Source organism: Nanorana parkeri, unplaced genomic scaffold (genome assembly GCF_000935625.1).
Source record: "Nanorana parkeri isolate BGI_ZX_2015 unplaced genomic scaffold, ASM93562v1 scaffold246, whole genome shotgun sequence".
Classification (NCBI taxonomy): domain Eukaryota; kingdom Metazoa; phylum Chordata; class Amphibia; order Anura; family Dicroglossidae; genus Nanorana; species Nanorana parkeri.
Window position 1 is genome coordinate 173,058 of NW_017306514.1, and position 22,997 is coordinate 196,054.

Sequence of the window (22,997 nt, forward strand, 5' to 3'; positions counted from 1 at the left end):
GATTTAGTGGTTGGACGCTGGTAGGTGTGACCATGTTTCATGTTATATGGGTGTAACACAAACCATGGTCTAAAAAAGAGAAGCTGTTCTTTAAAGGTATTTTGTTTCTCAGCACATTAAACATTGTAGTCTATAAGATTTTACATGGTGCTGTTAATCATGGCTAATTCAGGACTAAAAACACCTACAATAAACATCACACTAGCCTAAACAATTTCCTCAACTTTCTCTTTTGTTCAGTTATTTACTTTGTTGTAATTGTTTCTACCTACTGCTGGTAAAGCAGACTTAGGTCAGGTTCACACCTAAGCAGCATCGGTTTTGTGGGTTTGTTCGTGCATGTTCAACTTGCGGTCATCTGCACGTTTATACACGTTGTGCACATTTTTATGCAAGTTTATACAAAAACGCGCATGAAAATGTGCAACATTCTTCTGCCGCACATTTTTGGGAGTTTCTATTGAAGTATATGGGGCAAATACGTGCTGTTAACTGCCCAAAAAAGCTCATGTATCTTTTCGGGCATTTGGAGTTTTCCTGCTGGTGTTTTGCTGCTCCGGTGTGAACAGGGCTATTGAAAATCATGGGATTTCTTGTGTTGGACGTTTAAAATCGATTTTCCAACTGCACAAAAATGCCTAGGTGTGAACCAGTGGCCCTATCACACGTTCCAATCAGGAGGGGATCCGCGCTCAGATTCCCACCTGAGTGAAACAAATGTCAAAAAAACATCTACGTTTGTCCAGTCAAAAACTGAAATTACCAAACCCATGTTGGTCTACAGGTATTTGGATGTAAATGGACTTGTATAGTTTACATCAGATTAGCCCCAATCCAGTATGATCAGGTCGGGGTGATATTAAACTCTGATCCATTTGTTTTTCCAGACCTGGCTGGAGCAAAGAGTAACTGGATGTAAACAGACACCGGATGTAAATGGAGGCTGTCCATTTGGGTGGGCTCTAAAGAGCTCTAAGTGTGCAGTGACTGTCTTAAAAAAAATTGTCCTATAAAGCTAGCTGTTAAAGACAATGTAACAGAGGACTGGAATGCTAGATCAGCCTGCTAATATGTTATTGCATCATGTGTCTTCTATATGGTTACTAACATTGCTACTAGACCGCAAGGCTGAACTCACCAAATACCGTTTCATTCACAAACTGCTTTATTGCATGCAGCAGGTTACAGCAGGCAGATGAATGAATAGACGGTATTTGAAGGTCAGAGATGGTAATGTTTCTAAGCATGCATGTAGATTAATATGTGGCCATGTTACAGTCAGCCATTTTAATGCAAGAAACGACAAGTCTAACAAGAAGGAAGTACATCACACACAAGGGGAGGGAATACAGAAAAAGTGGTGTAATAACCAAAATGCCCACAAGATGGCAGTATAATAACCAGCTATACAACTGCTATAACACTGTACATGGCTTAAGGAAAATTAACTATGTGATTCTTATTTCACATTAATATGAATATTAACTGTGGCTATGCACTGTGTCATATTTTTATGCAATTGTTGTGACAGCACAACTGATGTTTTCCTGTGAACCTGTTGAGCAAGAGTGTCCAGGTTATAATCAATACTACAGCCTGAGAAATATATAGTTATTGTCACAATTATCACATATAACTTGGATGGTGATCACCTCTCTATCACCCAAGTATAAAATGCCAAAACCCCATGTGAATATTTCTAAGGCCCCCTGAGCGTCTGAAAAACAGACAAGATATGTAACAATGCATGTTTTTCATGTGTTTTCTTTTTTATTAACTAGCTTTCCATTGGCTAAAAATAATAATAAAAGAGATCAAGCCTGGAACATGTGCAAAAACACACAAAAACACCTGTATAAATGCTGAGAAAAGAGCCAAAGACGCTCAGCCCAAGTGTGAATGGGGCCTAGTATCAGTGCTAGGAAATTGTGAATATTTTAAGAAGCACAGTGGGAATGTCCATAACGGGGCTTTTCAATTCTCATATGTTCCAAGTACCACTTCCCCTTTTACAATGATCTCACGTACCGTCAAAGTGTATACTGAAATTAATCATAAATGCAAGACACTCTGAAATCTCATTCTTTCCATTACCATTATTTTATAAACATAGCTACAAATTATAGAAGGGCTAATTGCAAAAATAAGGTTTTATGTCTTACACTACAAAAAATTTGAAATGGTTGCTATTAGAAACAGCTTCTTTTATTCTTTACACATCAGTCCCATATGCTGATAACCCATATGTCATAACATAAAGTATATCTAAAACAAAAAAACATAAATGCCATATATTACAGCTTACTAGTCCTTAGATGTCAATGCTGTATTTGTTTCCTTTTTTAGGCATGTTTTCCTATATTTTCACCTGGTGATAATGTCAGTAACACACTTTCTGTCCTAGTGTGACAACGCTCACACAATGTACTGTATCTATGGAGGAGCAGCGTTGCCACTCCAAAACAGGACTTCAAAACATTGCCCCACTCCTCATCTCTATTACATAGAGGAGAGTTGTTTTGTAGTTCACACAGCTTATATCATTGTTTGAGCAGGTATTTTCGGTACTTGCAGAAAATCTACTTAGCCTGAAAAAAGAAAACTAAACCTGCCATCACATGGGCCCAGCATTAGACGTGATGATGTCAGGGAGGAAGCGTGTTTGTGGCTGTGGGCGCTGGTATTGGAGCCCGCAGGAGATGGGCTCAGGTACATAAAAGTTCTTTAAACAGCTACTTTAGACAAAGAACAGCAGTTATTTTTTTTAAACGGGAGATAGGCCTTAGGTTCATTGTAACTATTACTCTGATATGCTACCATGTTTGGTATCACAGTGTAACCGTTTCCTTGCCAAACACTTATTTGAGCTTCTACCTTGCCCTTATAGCTTGGTGTAACAACTTCCACTCTTTACCACCATTATACTACAGTGCTGCTACTCTGTAAACTGTAAACTAATGTTATCGTTAACTCACAAATAGAAACAATAGATGCCAGGGAGCATATAGGCACAAAAAAGCACAAGGCAGATATACCAGTGTTGGTCACACTTCAAGAGCGTTCCCCAACATCACCAAAGGGCTACACATAGAGGCTTATTCACAAAGCTGCTGAAGGCAGCCGAATGAGTAACCGACCAGAAGTGAAGTGAGCCCAACGCTGTTCGGCTATTCATTTCAGGCTTGTACGGCTGATTTCAGCCGTACTTCGGCCGAAATCAGCCGCACATTGGCTTGCTTCAGCTGGCTTCAGCTGATCCTTCCTCTAGCTTTGTGAATAACCCCTATAGTGTTCAGTGAATGCAATTCTACAGAGAGCTGTCAGAGACTGCAGACAAGCAACAGGACACGGGCAACGACAATGGGCATGCTACTAGAGATGGTCAAAGACTGAAAATGCTGTAGAAGTTGTTAGAGACAGGAGGCAGTCATAGCTGGAGACACATTACATGACACTGCTAGAGACCACTGCTATTACAGCTCTTTTACAAATCAATATTTCCACATTTGTGCTCCCTACAGCCTCCTGAATAATTAATTATGCCACATTTGATATTTCTCTCAGCAAAATTGATTATAAAAGATCAGATAAGAAAAAAATATAATGAGAAGAAGGGAATGAACAGCACAGAAAAAGTAATATTAAACGACTGTGTGGAATAAATAAACCAGACCATTTAACTACTAAAAGCCAGTCTAAACATACATATTTTCTTTCACTGGCTCCCAGGTAAGAAAAACACAAACTATTATCTGCAGGGGCCCCAAGGGCCACAGGTTGGGCACCAGGAAGCTATATAAATGCATACGACTTGCATACTAAAAGAAAACTGGTACGACTGAGGGATTTGGCAGATGAAGGCATAATGTGAAATGCCCAAATTGCATCTTGTTAGAACCCACACTCAAAAAAAAAAATGCTTTTTAGATTAAAGTAATAGGGACCTGGGTGTGGAAATGGCATATTGGTCGTTTTAATCACTTTGCAACTGGAGCAGTTTTTTTTATTTTTCAAAAATGTTACAATCTGCAATTTTTGCTAAAAATAAATAAATACTTAAAACTCCCAAATAATTATATATTTTCTGAAAGCAGAGCCCCTTTAGAATAAAATGGTGAATTTACAATTTTTTAATGTCACACGATATTTGAACTGTTTATCAAATCACTGAAATGAATTTAATGCACACAAACGCAATATAATACCCAATTTTTTGGTAAGAGATAAAAGATGAGGTTGCCTCAAGTACATGGATACCAAACATGCCAAACCTTAAAATTGTGTGCACCCATAAAATGTCAGCAAACTACGCTACCCAATATTGTCCATAGAAGATGCTTTAAGAGCCCTTACAAGCCATCAGTTTAAATTAACTGGAATGATGGCCCTAGAATTACTGCTATCACTCTGACATTTGCAGTGATATCTAAGATGCCTTGCATTTGCTGTTTACATATACATTCCCATCTTTGTGCTTGCATTCATTTGTGTGCGCAGGGCAATGGGGCTGCTTTTAATTAATGTATTTTTTTGCTATTTTTAGCATTCTTAAGTCTTTTATTTTTTTTCTTCCTCTGACTACATCATTTAGAGGGTTATTCATTATTGAGCCGAAAGATTAAAGGAGAACTATGGGGTCAGGGCTTTTCCCCATAGTTCTCCGAAGGGTAACGGGAGGACACAAACTAGCGTCATCCCGTTACCCAAAGCTCAGTATACCGCGAGCTACAGCTCGCGGTATACTGAGACGCTGCAGCTGAAACGGATCCCGACAATTATGTCTGGATCCGCCCAGCTGCGTGAGTGACAGCTGGCTCTGCCTATGTAGAGGCAGAGCCAGCTGTACCTGCCCCCTCCCCGTCCGTCCCACCAGTCAGCGCTGCACACATCACTCCCATTCCATGAGACAGCACTCAGGCCTGGTAATTGACTACTCAAAGACCAAGTACTGCAATGTAGGGAGATATGAGAGTTGGGGGTTTGAGCAGTTTAGAAAAAAAACAACTGGGTAGGACTGTCAGATCTCAGTCCACAAAAAAGCTGTTTGCTGTCAGCCCACAACAGGACTTGTGTGTGTACTGCAGAGATGTACTGCAAATATTTTCCTTTTCATTTTGCCCTGACATACATTTTAACACTATGGGGTCTATTTAGAAACAATTTGCAGGGTCGTTTGCCCTGCGAATATCTGTCAATGTTCGATCTGTGCAGATATATGCCAATACTAACATTCTTTCGTTTTTGTTTTTTTACCCTAAACAGTGAAGAATGCCCATGTCAACGACCAATACAGATTGTTGTAAATCCATTTACAGCTATTTGTCATGTGGTTTACTTTTCTTTTACTATAATACCATTTTTATAGATTTGTGTCACATCAAATATGATTTTTCTTCAGAGGTGACATTGATAGGATGCTCTTTTAGCTTCTCGATCAGCTTCTTCATTCGTAAGGAGGATAATGTAGCATATAAACCAGCACATTCAATTACGATGATGAATAATGTGTTTTCAGTGTATTGCATTTGAAATGTATCATAGCAGGTCTACAATTTTCTTTTCTCTATAAATCCTTCGACATAATCTCTTTTAGATTTTAAGCACAAGTACACAGTCTAATTGTATTAGAGACACCAGCTGCTTTTTTGTCTTGTCTGCAAATCAGATTCATTACCTCATCGTCACTCTTTTCCTGCATACCTGACAACATATTGTAACTTGTGGCAAACCTGAGAGCAGATTAACATGCAGATGGGGAACATTTTGTGTTATCGCTGTACAACATACAAGAACATCAGAGGATAACATGCCAGGGGGTGCAAAATACTCCCTCTATTTATAAATGTCTTTAATTTATCTACAATGCCTCAAACAAAAGCATAACCTTGAATGACACAAAAGATAATAGAAAACTCCATGGCAAAGATTTTACAGTTCTATAGGTCAGCGCACAAGAAGGGCTAGGTATAAATGGAGATGCCAGTAATAGCTCATCTAGAGCATTGTTTTTAGCTTGGATCATCCTTGACTCTATGTAGCTGTGAATAGTGATGGGTGAATCTGCCAGGGTTCGATTCAAACCAGAACTTTGCAAACTGAATTCTATTTAGTGCAAATCATACTGTTAAATTCTGGCCATTTTCAAGGCTAAAAAGCAAACTGTTGTAAAAAAAAACTGAGGAGCTGGGCACTGCCATAGGGGAAATGTAAACAAATGTAGAAAAAAATACTATACTGCCGAAACTGGGTCCTTTTAATGTGGCTTAAAGAGCTACATGGAAAAATCCCATAGATAATAATAATAATAAATACATGCTTGGGAGATGCCTCTAAGCTGTATGAGTTGTTAAAGAACAGTACTAATTGCATTGCCTTATTTACATATTTTGGATGTATAATTGATTTTTGTAATACTTAGCTTGTCTTACTGCAGCAATATTCATTTAAACTTGAAAAAAAGGCTTTTTATGTCATTTTGGCTGGGACCCCTGATTTTGTTCTTATGTGGTAATAGGCCTGGATCGAGCAGTGAAAGTAGCAGCCACAGCAGATCTAAAAGCTACAGGAAGGTTTCCTCTTAACAAAAAATAAAGTCTTCAAAACTTCAAAACTTCCTGCTGCTCTGAAAGCCCCTTCAACAGAATAATGATTGCAGGGCAAGCCAGAAGCAGTGGTTCAACCTGGACACTCAATAGTCCATGGTGTCCCCACTTCTGAAAGTGTCTGTATCAGGCATGGTATTTTATATTTCTTCAAAAAAAAATTTTTTTTTGCAGCTGGTATGCAGCTGGTAAATTGGATTTCACCTCACCCTGCTGCACAGTGGTGGAGAGGGCAGGAGGTAGTAGTGAGCAGGGATTTTACATTATTTCTCTAATCCCCTGCAAATAGAGCAATGTGCTCCCAATCTAAAGGGCTTTGGATGGATTTAGGGCTGACTATTCCCTGCTCGACCTATCAAAGGTGCCAACATCTAAGCAGCTATAGCAGCAAGGGTGACAATACTGCAGATTAAAGAGCACTGTCACCCTATCAAAGAAAGTGCCTATCCAATGGTTCTCATCTCAAGTTTAGCAGGCATTTTTAATATGTTTAGGGGTACTTATGAAAATAGAAAGCCCAGTTTAGTAGCGTGGACAACCTACATGATTTTATAGTGATTTTATAGTCTGATAATAGTTCTGCTTTAAAAAAGAAAAAGTATGACACATAAACCTATAATTAATGTTTTTTTCATGCATGTGCATAGAAGAAAAAAAAGGATGAAACACTAAGCAACCTGTTTCCCTACTGAAACATTGCTGCACTGTGCCTTGCCTTTCCACAAATCTGAAAATGACTGTGACTGACTAAGAAAACCATTTTGAACCTCTTTCTGAAAACAGCTAGTAGCTAGAGCTACTGACCTGGAATAAACACTACCCAAAAAAAAAAAAAAGATATAGATGTTTTTTTAAATTGAGTGGACTCTTTTTTTTTAATCATGTTCCCTTTTATAGTGTTAATATTTGAATGCCTTTTTGAGTTTTCATTTAAAGGATAAGTTCAAGTTGAACTCTTAGATATAAATATGTTCCCACATTACCCTTTATATTATATTTAAAATTAAAAAATACTTGAAAGATAAGTACTTTTGACTCTAAGATGATACAGAGAGCCGCAAGGGATCGTATTTATTTTTTTGAGTTAATATGACATTTACCCTTTTACATGTTCACACGGACAGCATTGGGCCTAATTGCAGAATGTCTTATATCTTAGAGACTGTTGAAACAATTCAGAAAATATGATGTTCCTATGTGAACTCGGGCAAAAGTAGCAAAATATGGTGATGATCCTGATCCCATTGATAGTTAACAAATATGTTTCACATACAGTACATGTGTAAGCATTGCAGTCAGTTGCATGGTACAGAAGCCACAAGCAACTAATATTAGTAGAACTTTATTTTTTTGATGATGGTCTTTTCTTAAAAGTACACGTACCAGATTCTCTGTATGTATGATCTGATATTGCCTGCCCTGACTGATTACATGTCTGGGTAGGGAAATAAGAATAGGATGCCGCTTTGCTCCCATTATATGTACTGACTGTTTGCATGCTGTCTGTATATTAAGATGCTATGCTTTCTAAAGTGATTTAACATTAGTGCCCTTCAATTAAATCAGTCACAGGGATCAAAGTGCAACAGCATAAGAATGAACTAAACATTTGTTTTATTCACTGGAAAATGTAATTATAAAACAATGGACTTATGCTATCCAGACCTGACATCTAATTTGTCTTTCTCCAGTCATACAGTATCTGGTATCCAATTTACAAAGCTGTATGCCCATTTAATATAGTATAACTGCCTTAATAGGATAGTGTGTCTAGGAAGTCATCAGTTAATGTGTCAAAGCTTTTTTTTTTACACAGCTCTTTGGGAAAATGAATAAAATAAATGCTACAGTTATTTCCCAGAGCACATCGGTGTAGCAATGGGAAAAGTACCAAAATGCATACATTCACATATTCAGGTTTATACCTTTTTGAATTAGCAATATAAAATAGTAACACATGGCTTTTCATGATGGACAACTAAAGCAAATGGATAGTAGACATGTATATTCCTTTCGTTGGATATTCGTACAAATTTCGTTAAATTCGGACATCCGGATGCATCCGAATTTCCGAAATTGAACAAGTCCGAATGCGACCAAATTCGAATGTTCCTTCTGAATTTTGTTCAAAACTAAACTAAATCGTACATGTGACTATTCTCTGGCCAATCAGATTTTTTTGGCTGTTGGGGATTGCATTACAGGCACGGTCATGTGACTTTGTTCCAAAATGAAAATTCAGTCAGATCCAAACTCAGAATAATGAACCTAGTGAAATTTCGAATCCGAAAAAAACGAAAGAAATAAAAATCAGATTAAATCCTAAACGAAACAAATTTGTGGCAGAGTTACATGTCTAGTGGATAGTGTATTTACAATACAACGGTGAGAAAATGCACTCAAACACATTGTTATTATGAGAACTGCACTACTGCAGACAACATCCTGTATATATTTATGTGAGACGTGTGGATGCAACAAAGTGCTCCTCACTGCAAAGACAGGGCCATTATGATTTGACTACCCCCCTTTAAACTTCACCCATATGACCACACCCACCCTTCGATGTAACATGTGCTCTCATCCTTCTTCCAAGGTGTCCCTCTTTGTCAAGCTCAAAAGTTGTGAGGTATGAACCCATAACTGTGACACATTCACATCAGTGCCAAAACACATCTATACACCAGTCCCTGCCTGTCATAAGCAGCCCACTCTAAATGAGAATAGTTGAAAGGCTTGGAAACGTTGCATTAATATGCCAGAGTGGCAGTGATGTGATATGAAGCCCCATCTGATTTACCCAATGTGTCTTGGCTGGTGTAAAAAACTTTCTGACCACTGCACATGTAGGGAAAATGCCTAAATGTTTGCTCACAGGACAGAAGAATCCAAGTTATACATGTTTTACATTTTGTTACAAATACAGCCACTGCACTGGCTTTTACTTATACCCCATAAGCTTTTTAAAGAACTAATTTGTTGGGTTTGGTGTGGACTAACTCAAGTGGCCTGCATCGAACTCTAACCTCAATCCTCCTGAACACCTTTGGCTAAGCCCTGACCTAGGGTCAAACACATCAGAGGAAAAGCAGTGTCCAGCAGAAGAAAATATGTACTATTCGCTTAACAGTTCCAAAACTGCACTACAGGAACTCACCAGAACCATTGGGGTGCACTCACCAATGTGATATAGTCCAATAATTAAAAGCTCTGGGAAACCGAATTGTTCTGGGATTATGTCATAAATTGCATTACTACAATATAGCAGTGATAAATAGGGCAATCGTTGAAGTACCAGTATTTCTTATCAATAGTGGGTGCCATGCATCCCACAGCTTTTCCTATGTTAAAACCTTAAAGGCCAGCTGACATTTGTAGTTCTACCGTAGAGTGTAAAAAAATGTGTACTAGGGTCATAGAGTAATTGTATACAAAAGTATTCATCATTTTTTTACAAACAATATAAAATTAGCAATATGTTATTATTATTAACATTGTTATTACAACTATAGCTTTTATCCATAGCACCTCGTAATCTGACTATGCTGACAGCTCTTCTGCTGCGATCTTTGATACATTTATGTTAAAATCAATGACACATATTTGTCACAGTTGATACTGCCAGCTGCTAGAGAGCAAGTTAACCAGGGGCCCCCATGATTCATAGTTTTGCCCCTGGCCAGGATGCACCAAAACAGGCCAGGTCTGGTCAAAGACCAATAACAAAAATAAAATGAACACCAAACATACGCTTATCTAACACTTTAACATTTGTATCTATAATAATCCAACTCATGTCAAATACACTTGCTTTATGTGTATGCAATAATCTACACACGTCTTTTTTAGACAGTGCTTATTTAAATACTTTTGCTGCAATGCAATGGATTTCAGGAAACATACTCAGATCATTTAAAGATAGTGGGCTCCATGTTTTTCTTATTTCCCTGTTCTAGTTCATTATTGCCAAAGATAAAAGTGATATACAGTAATACTGGCTGCAGTATTTGTGCTTGTAAGGAAAGCTTCATCAGCACTCACCTGCAGCAGATTTTAAATTAAAGGGGAATCAGTGTGTTTCAGACGCCACTATGTGCCAGCTATTCTTGTGGGTAAACATTATGAAATATTCAGTTCTACTAAATATTAAAAAGAACATGCATTCAGTTGGAAATGAGAATGAGATATTAGCAACATTTTCTCTAGCTGCTCTTTCTCCATTATAAAGATATTATTTACTGGTATCTTTTACAGTATCTGTATAAACTATATATAGAGTTAATGTATTGGTTTAGCTTATTTCCACTTTTGCAGCTAAATTGGGATAAAGCATATTAAATGTATATCTGTTACAAGTTCCCATAGCATAATACAAAATATTTAAAAATGGCTCTTTACTGAAAGCTTCAAAACTGAAGCCTTTCTGTTCTCTGTAATTGGAAACAGTGGGCTGGGGAGTTAAAGGAGAACTATGGGGTAAGTGTTTTTCCCCATAGTTCTCCTAAGGGTCACGGGAGGACACAAACTAGCGTCCTCCCGTGACCCAAAGCTCAGTATATCGCGAGCTACAGCTCGTGGTATACTGAGACCGCCGCAGCCGGGACGGATCCCAACATTACTGTTGAGATCCACCCAGCTGCATGAGTGACAGCTTGCTCTGCCTATCTAGAGGCAGAGCCAGCGGTACCTGCCCTCCCCCATCCGTTCCTCCAGTCAGGAGGATCGGACAGGGGAGGGGGGGGGGAATCCCTGCCGGCAGTGACAGTCACGGCTCTCTGCAGGGACATGATCGAGAAGTGAGCGAGCAACGGTATGCGTTTCGCTCACTTCCCTATCCATAGAGACGACGTGTGACAGTTTCATTGTCACACGTCGGCTTGAACTATGAGAATGAGTGAAAATCACTCACCTTATAGTTCTCCTTTAATGTTTATCATAAATAACCCTGTCTGTACTGTGCTGGCAGATCTAATGATCAGATTATCATTATTAGACATGGTCTGTCCTAACAAAGGGTTAGAGGTTGAGAAGCATTATATGTTAATGAGAGAAAACTCAGTCTGTCCTCACATTTTTGAGTATGTTGTTTGAATGGGAACACATAGGGGTCTATCCACTAAGCTGCCGTAGGCAGCCGAGTGAAAGACTGACCTGAAGTGAAGTGAGCCAAACACTGTATTCAGCTGTATATCGGCTGAAATCATCGGGTGGCTTCACGTGGCTCCGGGTCGGCCGACCCGAAGTGCAGGAGTTCGACTCAGCTGATCCAAAATCTGGAGCGGCAAAGCCGAAGCTCCGGCAGGCTACTCGCTGCTGTTCGGTCTATTCTTATAGATGCCGAACAGCATCTATAAGAATAGATGGCCGGCCGCTCGGCCAGCTTCGGCTTTCAGCTTGTCTAAGTTCGGGAGCTGTACGGGATATTGTGAATAGCACGTACAGCAGCCCTTCGGTTCTACTGAACCGAAGGGGTCCTGGGGCGGAAGCTAGCCGAAGGATCGGCTGAAGCTACGGCTAGATCCTTCGGCTGCTTCGTGAATAGACCCCATAAACTTATAGTGGGGTTTTCTCGAAAAATGCAAAAGTGGAACTACACTTTAAGCTTTACAATTCTCATCAAATCTTGCATTAGTGGAGTTTACCATTTAATGTTCCAACACGTGTCATTAAAGTGACAATAATCTCAGGAGTTAAATCTTTAAAAAAATTCAAGAACCTTAACTATGTATCTTATTTATGTATCACTCAGCTGTAGATCCTCAAATCATCTCTGAATTGGTGCTGACACTCTCCTTCCTTCTGGAGGGTGGCAATTTTTGTTCCCCATGGTCCCTGTGTGTGTTGTAAAGTAGTGACCGCACCAAGCTCACTCCTGTGATGGACTACAATCTCTAGACAAATTAGTAAACTGAACGTGAAATTGAAGTCCATCACGGGAGCAAGCATGGAGCGGTGGCTACTTTACAACACACACGGGGACCATGGGGAACAAAAGTAGCCACCCTCCAGAAGGAAGGACAGTGCCAGCATCAATCCAGAGATGATTTGAGGATCTACAGCTGAGTGATACACAAATAGGATACATTTTTGTTAATAATTAAGGTACTTGAATACATTTTAAAGATTTAACTTGAGCTTAGTGTCACTTTAAAGAATAGAAAACAATGTTATGTTTTAATTACAAACAACTTGGGTTTTTAGCATATGATTGAACTGTAGAATGCAGCTCACACAAACACATAATGAACATACAGGCTTCTTGTATACAGGGTTCTGGAAGGATCTGAATCCAGGGCCACAGTGCTAAATCCATTAACTAACTGTGCTGCCCAGGAATTTGCCCAAATCCTCTGATAATGCCTTCATTCATTTGACTGAATTTACCAGCCAGAGAGTGGGAACCATGGCATAAAAATCTCCAGGTACTCCAATGCATTTCTATGTGATAAAGCTACAAAGTAAAGATATAGGGGATGTTTAAATGAAGAGGGGGCCAAAGACTGGAGGGGATAGATGCAATGCCTTTATGAGTAAATCTGGCCATACAACATTAGAATTCCGTTTGACCCGAAGTAGAACCGAAGGGGTGCTGTACGGGCTATTCACAATAGCCCATACAGCTCCCGATCATGGCCGAGCGGCTCAGCCGAGCCGAAAGCATATGCATCGGCTCGGCTGACAGCCTGCTTCTGACAGCTGGAAGCATGTTCGGTCGACCCGAAGCCACGCGAAGCAAGCCGATGTACGGCTGATTTCAGCTGATGTACAGCTGAAATCAGCCGTACCAGCCTGAAGTGAATAGCTGAACAGTGTTCGGCTCACTTCACTTCAGATCGGTCATTCACTCGGCTGCCCTTGGCAGCTTAGTGAATAGACCCCTTAGAGTGTGTTACTGGCAGCTTATAATGAAAGCTTAAACTATGAAAACTAATGTAGACGTGACCTCTACCAATGTATAAGTTAGTGTATTAGCAGTATATTAGCAGTATAGTTAGTAGTATGTTTTATTTTTTGTTTTACTTTTAGATGCATGTTAAGCATTAGGCTCCTTCATGGTAAAGGGCATACAGACCAGTAATAATATAGCAAATAGTACACATCTTTCTACCAGACTGTATGCCTGGTGTGCAGAGTTGGCAGGGTGGATTGGTTGCAGTAGGCGTGTAGCCAGGGCAGCCATCAGAAATTTTGGGGCCCCTTACACGGCTTTAGGCCGGGCCCCCCGTGCCGCTAGACGCAGGGCTTAGTGACGCGCTAGATGCAGGGCTTAGTGACGCGCTGGACGCAGGGCTTAGTGACGCGCTGGACGCAGGGCTGAGTGACGCGCTGGGCACAGGGCTTAGTGATACGCTGGACACAAGACCCACCTGAGAGTGACCCTGCAGAGCCCACCATAGATGCTGCACAGCCCATCTGAGACTGTCTATGGTGGGCTCTGAAGGGGTTTCAGGTGGGCTGGTCAGGGCTGCATCCCTCCCCTCCCTCCTTTCCTTCCTTCCTACCTAGCTCCTCTTACCTGCACACATGGCCTCGTCTGCCGCCGGACCGGCCAGAAGTGACGTCACTTCCGGCCAGTCCAACATCAGACGAGCAGCGTCACTGATGGGGCCCTAGCTTGTCTCAAAGCCGCTGGAGCGGCAATGCTGGGGCCTGTGCTGCTAGGGCCAGGCCTCCGCCTCCTCGCCCTTCACCGTCGGCCGATAGTCATATAAGGGACCCGGGCAGGCCCCCCAGGCTGCCCGGGCCCCTTACATGGGTATCGGCCGTACCCCCCTGATGGCTGCCCTGCGTGTAGCAGACCCACAACTGTTGGACAGGACTGTGAAAGCAGATCAAAACTTCTTCATTATTTGCATGTTTCTATTATTGGATTATATCGCCCTAACATATACTCTAAACTGTGTCTATTACAAGAACACTTGATTCATTGTGCATAAATCAATGTGAACAGAACATAAACAATTTGCCATCTCTCCTTTCCCCACTCATAAGATTTAAGTGTAATCTTACAGTGCTTACTCGCAGTTGACAATGGTTCTCGAATGAGTCACATAACACAGTGAATGAGCACAGGAAAACATTTGATGCAGTAAGTACGCTTTGTAATAACAACATCACTTCAACATTCAGCATCAACTGTAGAAGCTATTTTGTCTTTTTAATATGACTAGACTGTGCAGACTCATGCACCTCTCTAGAAAGAATGCAGTAGGCCCTTGAGAATAAATATCTGGAAATGTACAGGTCATCAAAAAAAGAAAGCTAAGGTTTCAATATATAATATAAAAAGAGTTATTTAATTTTAGCTAGGCCTCTGTGTGTTCACCGGTATCCTAAAATTGAATTTCTGGGGGACTTAAAGACTGTGTCATGCTCTGAAACCCACGTAGGTAAAGCAGTGACATTGATGACTGCAATGTAAAAGGCTTTTTCCCAAAAGCTAGTTCTCCTGAATAAGAGCAGCTAATTGTTCTGCTGAGGCTATGCTGCCACCGAGGTAATGCATTCATTTCTTAAGGATAGAAAATGTAATTCAATTACTGGCATCTTGGACTGCAGATGGGATAATAGGTCACACTTACAGTATGTAAAATTCTCATTTTTAAACAATTGCAGCAGAAAACCAAAATAACCACAGGGATATGTGTCCTTTACTTGGTATTTTATTCATTTAAGGTGTTTTTAAGGCTGGGCAGCACAGTGTATAGTGGTTAAGCACCTCTGCCTTGCAGGGTCCCCAATTCGCATCCCGGCCAGGAAATCTGCATGGAGTTTGCATGTTTTCTCACTGTTTGTGTGGGTTTCCTCCGGGTAATCTGGTTTCCTCCCATTTAATTGACTTCTGTCTGAATTGGCCCTGGCATGTGTTTGTATGCATGTGAGATAGGGTCCTTATATTGTAAGCTCCTTGAGGGCAGGGGTTGATGTGAATGTATAGAGCTCTGTCTAAATTGTCTGCGCTATTTAAATACCTGTAATAAACAAAAAAGGTAATGAACCAAATACAGTTATAAACTACCTTACCTTTGGGGAAGATGGAGGTCCTACTGACCACCATCTGAAAATGCATCTAGTTGCCTGGCTAATATGATAACCAACTTGTCAACTCCTGGAACAAGTGCACAGATCAGAAAAGTCAGAGCAAAGTCAAAGGTGCTTATCTATATAAATATTTAGGGTCACTGACTCAAGCTATTAAAGCCATGGGGGTAAGTACAACAGTAAAGAAACTATATACTGGATTTCATGCAGGATCAACAGAAATGTTTTTATACTTGAAGAAAATATACTTAGCCTGAAAAAAGAACACTAATGCAGCCAACACATCTAAGGAAGGGATAGCTAAAATATATTAAAACGTTATTCTTTGGTTTAGATATGCTTTAACTTTGGTAGAGAAAAGCAGGTTGCCAGGCTAGTTGTGCTGTGTAGTAGAGCTTCTGTGTAATTACAGCAGTGATATTGCCTGGCGTCCAGCTATAATTTAAATAATAATAAAATAATAATAATATAATTAAAGCCTGACTGATGTCACAAGTTTAAAAAAATGTATTTTAATATTTCTTCCCATTCTAATAATGCTAATTATTATGTTTTGTGGCTTCTGTTGATGGCATGAGTTTGACATCAGTCAGAGATGCTTCTGAGACCATTCAGAATTCACTGGCATTTGACCTGTATTTGACCTACTTCAGGGGGATTTAGCAGTCCCATAGACTTGTATGGCAATGGTATTTTACCTCCATAGTTTACATCTGCAATAAAATATTTTAGGTTTAGTGGTCTAATAATCTTTAACAAAATCTTCAAATATTCTATCTATCTATCTATCATGATCCATCTTTTGTATCTATTGCTCACTACATTTAGTCAATATAAATATGATACTACATAATATATAATATACAATGATTCCTTAAGGCTAAATAATTAACTTATATTTCATATATAACATAAAAATGCTCACTTTTACCAGTACAAAAGCAGTACAATGCTATTGATTATTAGAATTAATTCTGTTAGTTTGCAGCACCCATATAAAATATCTACAAATATCAATTTAAATCTATGATATTTGCTCAATATAAAAAGTATACTATTGACTACTATAAAAATACTATAGCATTTTTAACACATACACATGACTTTAACCTCTTTCAACCAGTTTTCTAATGCAAATGTGCCTGAACAGATCAATTCATGAGCAAATGTTTCTATTGAAACCATGAAATGACAAAAACTCTTGGTAGAAGGTGCTTTGATTTTCTGGTCACAAGCGATTGAGGATGCCTGAAAAAGTTAATATACTTTGTCAGGAAACAGGGTTACATTTTATTGCTGCAGGGTAGAGAAAAATCCATACAAAAATGTATCTTGTTTACTCCATTATTGCTCATATAAGTTGTGAAGCCGCTCTTCTTTCATAAGCAAGTTTCTGTTCCAATGTAATCTTAGAGATCTGTTAATGTTCACTGTAGTGTGAAACAGTATCACTTTCAATAATATAGTATATTCCAGCAGAGCAGAGTATACAAGAATCTACTTATTCAATGCATTCTGGAACCAAAAGCACTTCAAAATTATTAAAGCCTGACTGATGTCACAAGTTTAAAAAAATGTATTTTAATATTTCTTCCCATTCTAATAATGCTAATTATTATGTTTTGTGGCTTCTGTTGATGGCATGAGTTTGACATCAGTCAGAGATGCTTCTGAGACCATTCAGAATTCACTGGCATTTGACCTGTATTTGACCTACTTCAGGGGGATTTAGCAGTCCCATAGACTTGTATGGCAATGGTATTTTACCTCCATAGTTTACATCTGCAATAAAATATTTTAGGTTTAGTGGTCTAATAATCTTTAACAAAATCTTCAAATATTCTATCTATCTATCTATCATGATCCATCTTTTGTATCTATTGCTCACTACATTTAGTCAATATAAATATGATACTACATAATATATAATATACAATGATTCCTTAAGGCTAAATAATTAACTTATATTTCATATATAACATAAAAATGCTCACTTTTACCAGTACAAAAGCAGTACAATGCTATTGATTATTAGAATTAATTCTGTTAGTTTGCAGCACCCATATAAAATATCTACAAATATCAATTTAAATCTATGATATTTGCTCAATATAAAAAGTATACTATTGACTACTATAAAAATACTATAGCATTTTTAACACATACACATGACTTTAACCTCTTTCAACCAGTTTTCTAATGCAAATGTGCCTGAACAGATCAATTCATGAGCAAATGTTTCTATTGAAACCATGAAATGACAAAAACTCTTGGTAGAAGGTGCTTTGATTTTCTGGTCACAAGCGATTGAGGATGCCTGAAAAAGTTAATATACTTTGTCAGGAAACAGGGTTACATTTTATTGCTGCAGGGTAGAGAAAAATCCATACAAAAATGTATCTTGTTTACTCCATTATTGCTCATATAAGTTGTGAAGCCGCTCTTCTTTCATAAGCAAGTTTCTGTTCCAATGTAATCTTAGAGATCTGTTAATGTTCACTGTAGTGTGAAACAGTATCACTTTCAATAATATAGTATATTCCAGCAGAGCAGAGTATACAAGAATCTACTTATTCAATGCATTCTGGAACCAAAAGCACTTCAAAATTATCCAAAAATAATTAATACAAATAAAGATTTCCTAAGATCACTATTTTTACATGATCAGAAACCACTGTCTGGAAATCTGTTTCAGATTGCACCAAAATGTGGACACCCAAAATCTAACGCAATTAAAGGCTCTAACATACCACAAACATCTTTTTTCTTTAATACACAGATGACTCCTGTCAAATGTATATGGGACCCAAATGTTCTAAGCAATGTTCAGGAAATAATGTTATCAATAAATATAATTTGGTAGGGTAAAAAATATATTTGAAGTTGTTGAGAGGAGTTGATACTGAGAACAACCAACTATAACCATGAAGCATATAGCCAGGCCAGGCATATGTCAGGCTGAAAGTGTATTTGTGGACAAAACTTTCTTTTTATAGGTGGGGAAGGGTTAGACCCTCTGTCTATTCCTAATGCATATGGTCGCCGATGGAGAAAGTGAGAGGAAATCCAAAATTTTGGAATTGTCCCCAAAACAAAAGTTAAGATGGAATAGTCCTATGGGGACACTAGTTCTGGGTAGGGATGCACAGATACCAGTTCAGATACCAGTGCAGATACTTGGAATTTTCACGAGAACAACCAGGGTTTCAGCAGTTGCAGCTGGGACTGGGCCGTGGCGCTCCTCCACTGTCCTGAAATCATTAGTCTGCACTGTTTTAGAAAATTGTCACATGACAAGAAACAAAAATGTATCAGTAATTGTATCTGTGAGTACTTGGACAAATATTGGTACTTGTACTTGGTCTGGTATCGGTGCATCCCCAATATATATATATATATATATAACAAATCATACATTAAAACAGGGATGCACAAATCCCAGGAGCCCCATAGCCAATGCTCCTTACAAATGACGGCTGCCTCCTAACTTTTGAGTTTTTTCTCTAGTCTAGTCTTGGAGCTGGAAAAGTATCTGTACTTGTACTTGTCTTTGTAGCAAGTATGGTACTTGGTACCTGTGCATCCCTAGTTCTGCGGACTACTGTCAAAAAGGGGAATGCCCTTACTTTTCCCTAATTTCCTGGTGCATCTGTGGAACAGAAAGTAAAGGGAAATTTCCCCAATGGTACACAAATGGCAAAAATAACTTGACATCGGTTTTAATACTTCTCTACTCTAACCAAAACACTTTAAATAAACACTGCAACACATCTTTTCAGAGACTGATCACTAATAATTAAGTTTATTGTTTTTTTATAGATTATATTTATGTACTTATTATGTTTAGAACTAGAAAATTCAATTAAAAAAATTGTATTTTTCAATCAGGTAAAAAGGAAATATTGCATTAAGATGTTTTATATTTATTATTTCCAGCCAGGTGGTAGGACTGCGCGCTCCTTTACTAGGTTAAACTTACTACTTGGCAAAAAAAGAGAGAGCTAAGATGCAAAGACACACATAGAGCAAAGAAGAAAAATCTTCTTGCTCAATCTTTTTGCCCTCTTCGCATCTTAGAGTAAGATTAAAACTTCAAGATTTTTGTTCGACCGTGCAGAGGAAATCATTCCATTTCCTGGAGAATGTGTATAGACATATGAAATAGCTCTCAGCTATGTGAATTTAATCCAATATATGTGGAAACTGAAGATTTGACAAAGCACCTAAAGCCCCACTGCAGGCAAAGTATGATTCCCCCAACCTACTACACCCCCTTAGCCCAACATGTAAGGTTTTATTTGTTCTTACCTGGTGTCAGGGACCAGGACACCTCTAGGTGGCACCGTGGAGCTGGAGCAGATCCTGCAGTTCCAGTGCTTACCTGCAGGTGTCTCTGGGCAGTCAGTGGCCGTCTGGGACTTGAGCACCTGCAGGAGGCGCTGTGGTGCTGGAACAAGGACCTGCAGCTCCAGGGCTCACCTGGAGGCACCTCTGCAATTAAGCACCATGTGGGGTTACCTGGGAGGGTATTTAATCCCTCCCTGTAGTGGGGATTTTGCCACAGTATTGTCGCCCTAACCTGAGTCCTGTTGCCTCTTTGGACCCTGACTCCTTCCCTCCTGTGGCCCTGCTCCACTGGTTGACTTGCCCTGCTGTACTCTGTGTGTTATTCTGTTATACCTTTAGTTTGGCTAATTTATGTTGCTTGTGGGTGTTGGTGGGGATGATGGCGTTTATATGATTTTGTATGTGTAATAAACTATAAGTTCATAGTCTTGTCTGGTGTGATCGACTATTTTGGTCCTCCCATATAGATACCTGCACACGGTGTGGGGCACCTGTGCACGGTATCCTGACACCTGGTGAAGCAAGTTATACTCACCTAAGTCCACCATCTAAGTCCCTTGCTACTGGTGTTTCTTGGTGTAGGACACCACTAAACCAGTGTTGCAGATGGTCCTCACTGGCCAGTCTCGAACGGTCTCCCTGTGATGTCGCCACTCCTTTTTTGGATTCCGAGAGGACCTTTCCACTTGACAGGCAATAGGAAGTGTTCATGTCACACAGACAGTGATGTGAACGCCCAAAAAAGGACCCCACCAGAAGTAAACACAAGAGAAGAGAAGGCCCAGAACAAGAGCATCATGTAAAGCATTGCTGCTTTACAGCAATAAGGCCATTAAGGTTTTGTTTCTTTAGTTAGAGGGGGGTGGAAGGAAGGTTAACTTTATCCCAGAGATGGGCTTTAATAGTTTGGGGTGAGTGTGGGATTCTCACCTTTTTTATGAACTGTACAAATTACACATGAATTAATAAGCCGGAGGAGTAACTCACATCTACTTTGTGCCCCTGCTTTCCTGCTCTGTATAGCTATGTACAGACTTTTCATTAGTATGTCTGAAAGCAACTAGATTTTTAGAAAGCTTAAAATACTGTGTAAATCCTGTGTGATTGGTGCACACTGTATTAAATGTTTATTTGAAAATAAAAGATTTGATATAAATAGTGTTTTAAAAATCACTATAAAAATGAATACATTTTGTAAAGAGTAAAAATTGACACAAAACCATTCTGGTTTCCCTTTAAAAGATGGTCAGAAACCCCTTTGTATCTTACCTAACAACAAATCTCAAGTCAGACAGAAGTTAATAAATCTTTTCAGGTATGATGTAGCAGGCATATATTCCCTGTCTCCTGCACTGTGCTATTGACATCTGCACTAGCCAATAAAGAAGTGTGGGAGGCAGGACCAATTTGCATGTCGCATCTCCCCTGAATTCTGGCCTGCTATAAGAAATCTGACTAGGAATGCAAAAACCTGTAGGTGTCTGCTACGCTATACCAGTTAAGATTTAACAATTTATTTTTCTGACCTCAGGTACAGTTTAGTTTGTCCTAAAATGATGAGAACAAATTACAGATTTTGTTACTAGGTTGTATTCCTTTGGGAGTTTAAAGTGAAGTGTGTAAGTTTCATGCAGGGATGCAGGGATAACAACTGTTCAGACTTTACTGGTTACATGCTTTTTCTGGGTTAGCCACTCAATAGGTAGTTGAGCCTGGATCAGGCTGACAGCTTTGGGGCATACACTTTACATAAACAAGTCAGCAATAGCAGCTACCATACTGTTAACGTCACATCTGTCCTGATAGGTGCTAATTCTTACCATACTACAACTACTAATAGTACTGCTGCTACAGCAACAAAGAAGGAACAGTATCACTTCTACTACCAACACTCAAAAAGTATAAGAAATAATAATGCCACTATACATACTTCTGCTAATACAGTATGCCTGCCATAACTACATGGCAGTGTTAATGATCCAACATTATGATAAAGACTTTGTAATATAAGTAGTAAAGTCATGTAAATTTCACCTCTGAGAACAGTCATGTTTAATGGATGTTCCTCATGACATTTCTTAGTCCATGACAGCAGCCTTCACCCTTTACGCGAAACAGCTGTGACTGGTCATTTGGAACTCAGTGCTGTCCAGCCAACTAATCAAACGAGTTACTTATTCTTTTATTTGTAGAATGTGATTACCATATATCCATATATTTCCCAGATTGCTTGCTATTGGCTCCATTCATATGTAGATTTAGGCAGGTATTATTCAATTAGCACAAAAAAACTCTAAAGACAACATACCGATTACCTCTGCAACTGCATCTTCAATGTATGCCCAAACTGAGGAACTAAGTGTGCATTGTGGCATTTAAGAATGTTATAAAAGATCTGATTATCTAACTTCAACACACACAACCAGTTATATAACAAAATAAATCATTTGTTTCATGGAAACATTCTGAATAACTACTATAAGTGTTCATTATTTTAACTACTGACACTGTGATTTGTACAATGGTATTAAGTAAGTACTAGTCTTATTTCTAATTTTTCCAAGGGCTCATTTGCACTACTATGTTTTCCCAAGTGATTTTAGTAGATCATAGTATTATGGCAATATGTCTTCATTAGATTTTTTTTCCTAACTATGTATGAATTTTATTATGTAATTTTAATATGTTTTAGATTTTGTAAACACACAAACAATCAAGAGGAAATATATGTTTTCTGTGTTGTTAAGAAACATCTTACAATTGTATTTTTTAAATACAATACAATTGTGTCACATTTATATAGTATATGTAATCTATATATACAAGTGAGGGGAATTTATCAAAACTAGAGCAGAGAAAATCTGGAGCAGTTATCCATGGCAACCAATCAGCTTCTATCTTCAGTTTGTTCAGTTAAGATTTGAAAATGAAAGAGAGAGGCTGATTGGTTGCCATGGATAACTGCTCCAGATTTTCTCTGCTCTAGTTTTGATAAATTCCCCTCAG

The 22,997-nt window shown here is 38.9% G+C and overlaps 1 protein-coding gene across 2 annotated transcripts in view; it reads right to left on the reverse strand.

Moving 5' to 3' along the window:
- Positions 1-22,997, reverse strand: part of DIRAS2 (DIRAS family GTPase 2) — a 32,593-nt gene that overhangs the window by 8,449 nt on the left and 1,147 nt on the right. The gene's annotated exons all lie outside the window — the stretch shown is intronic.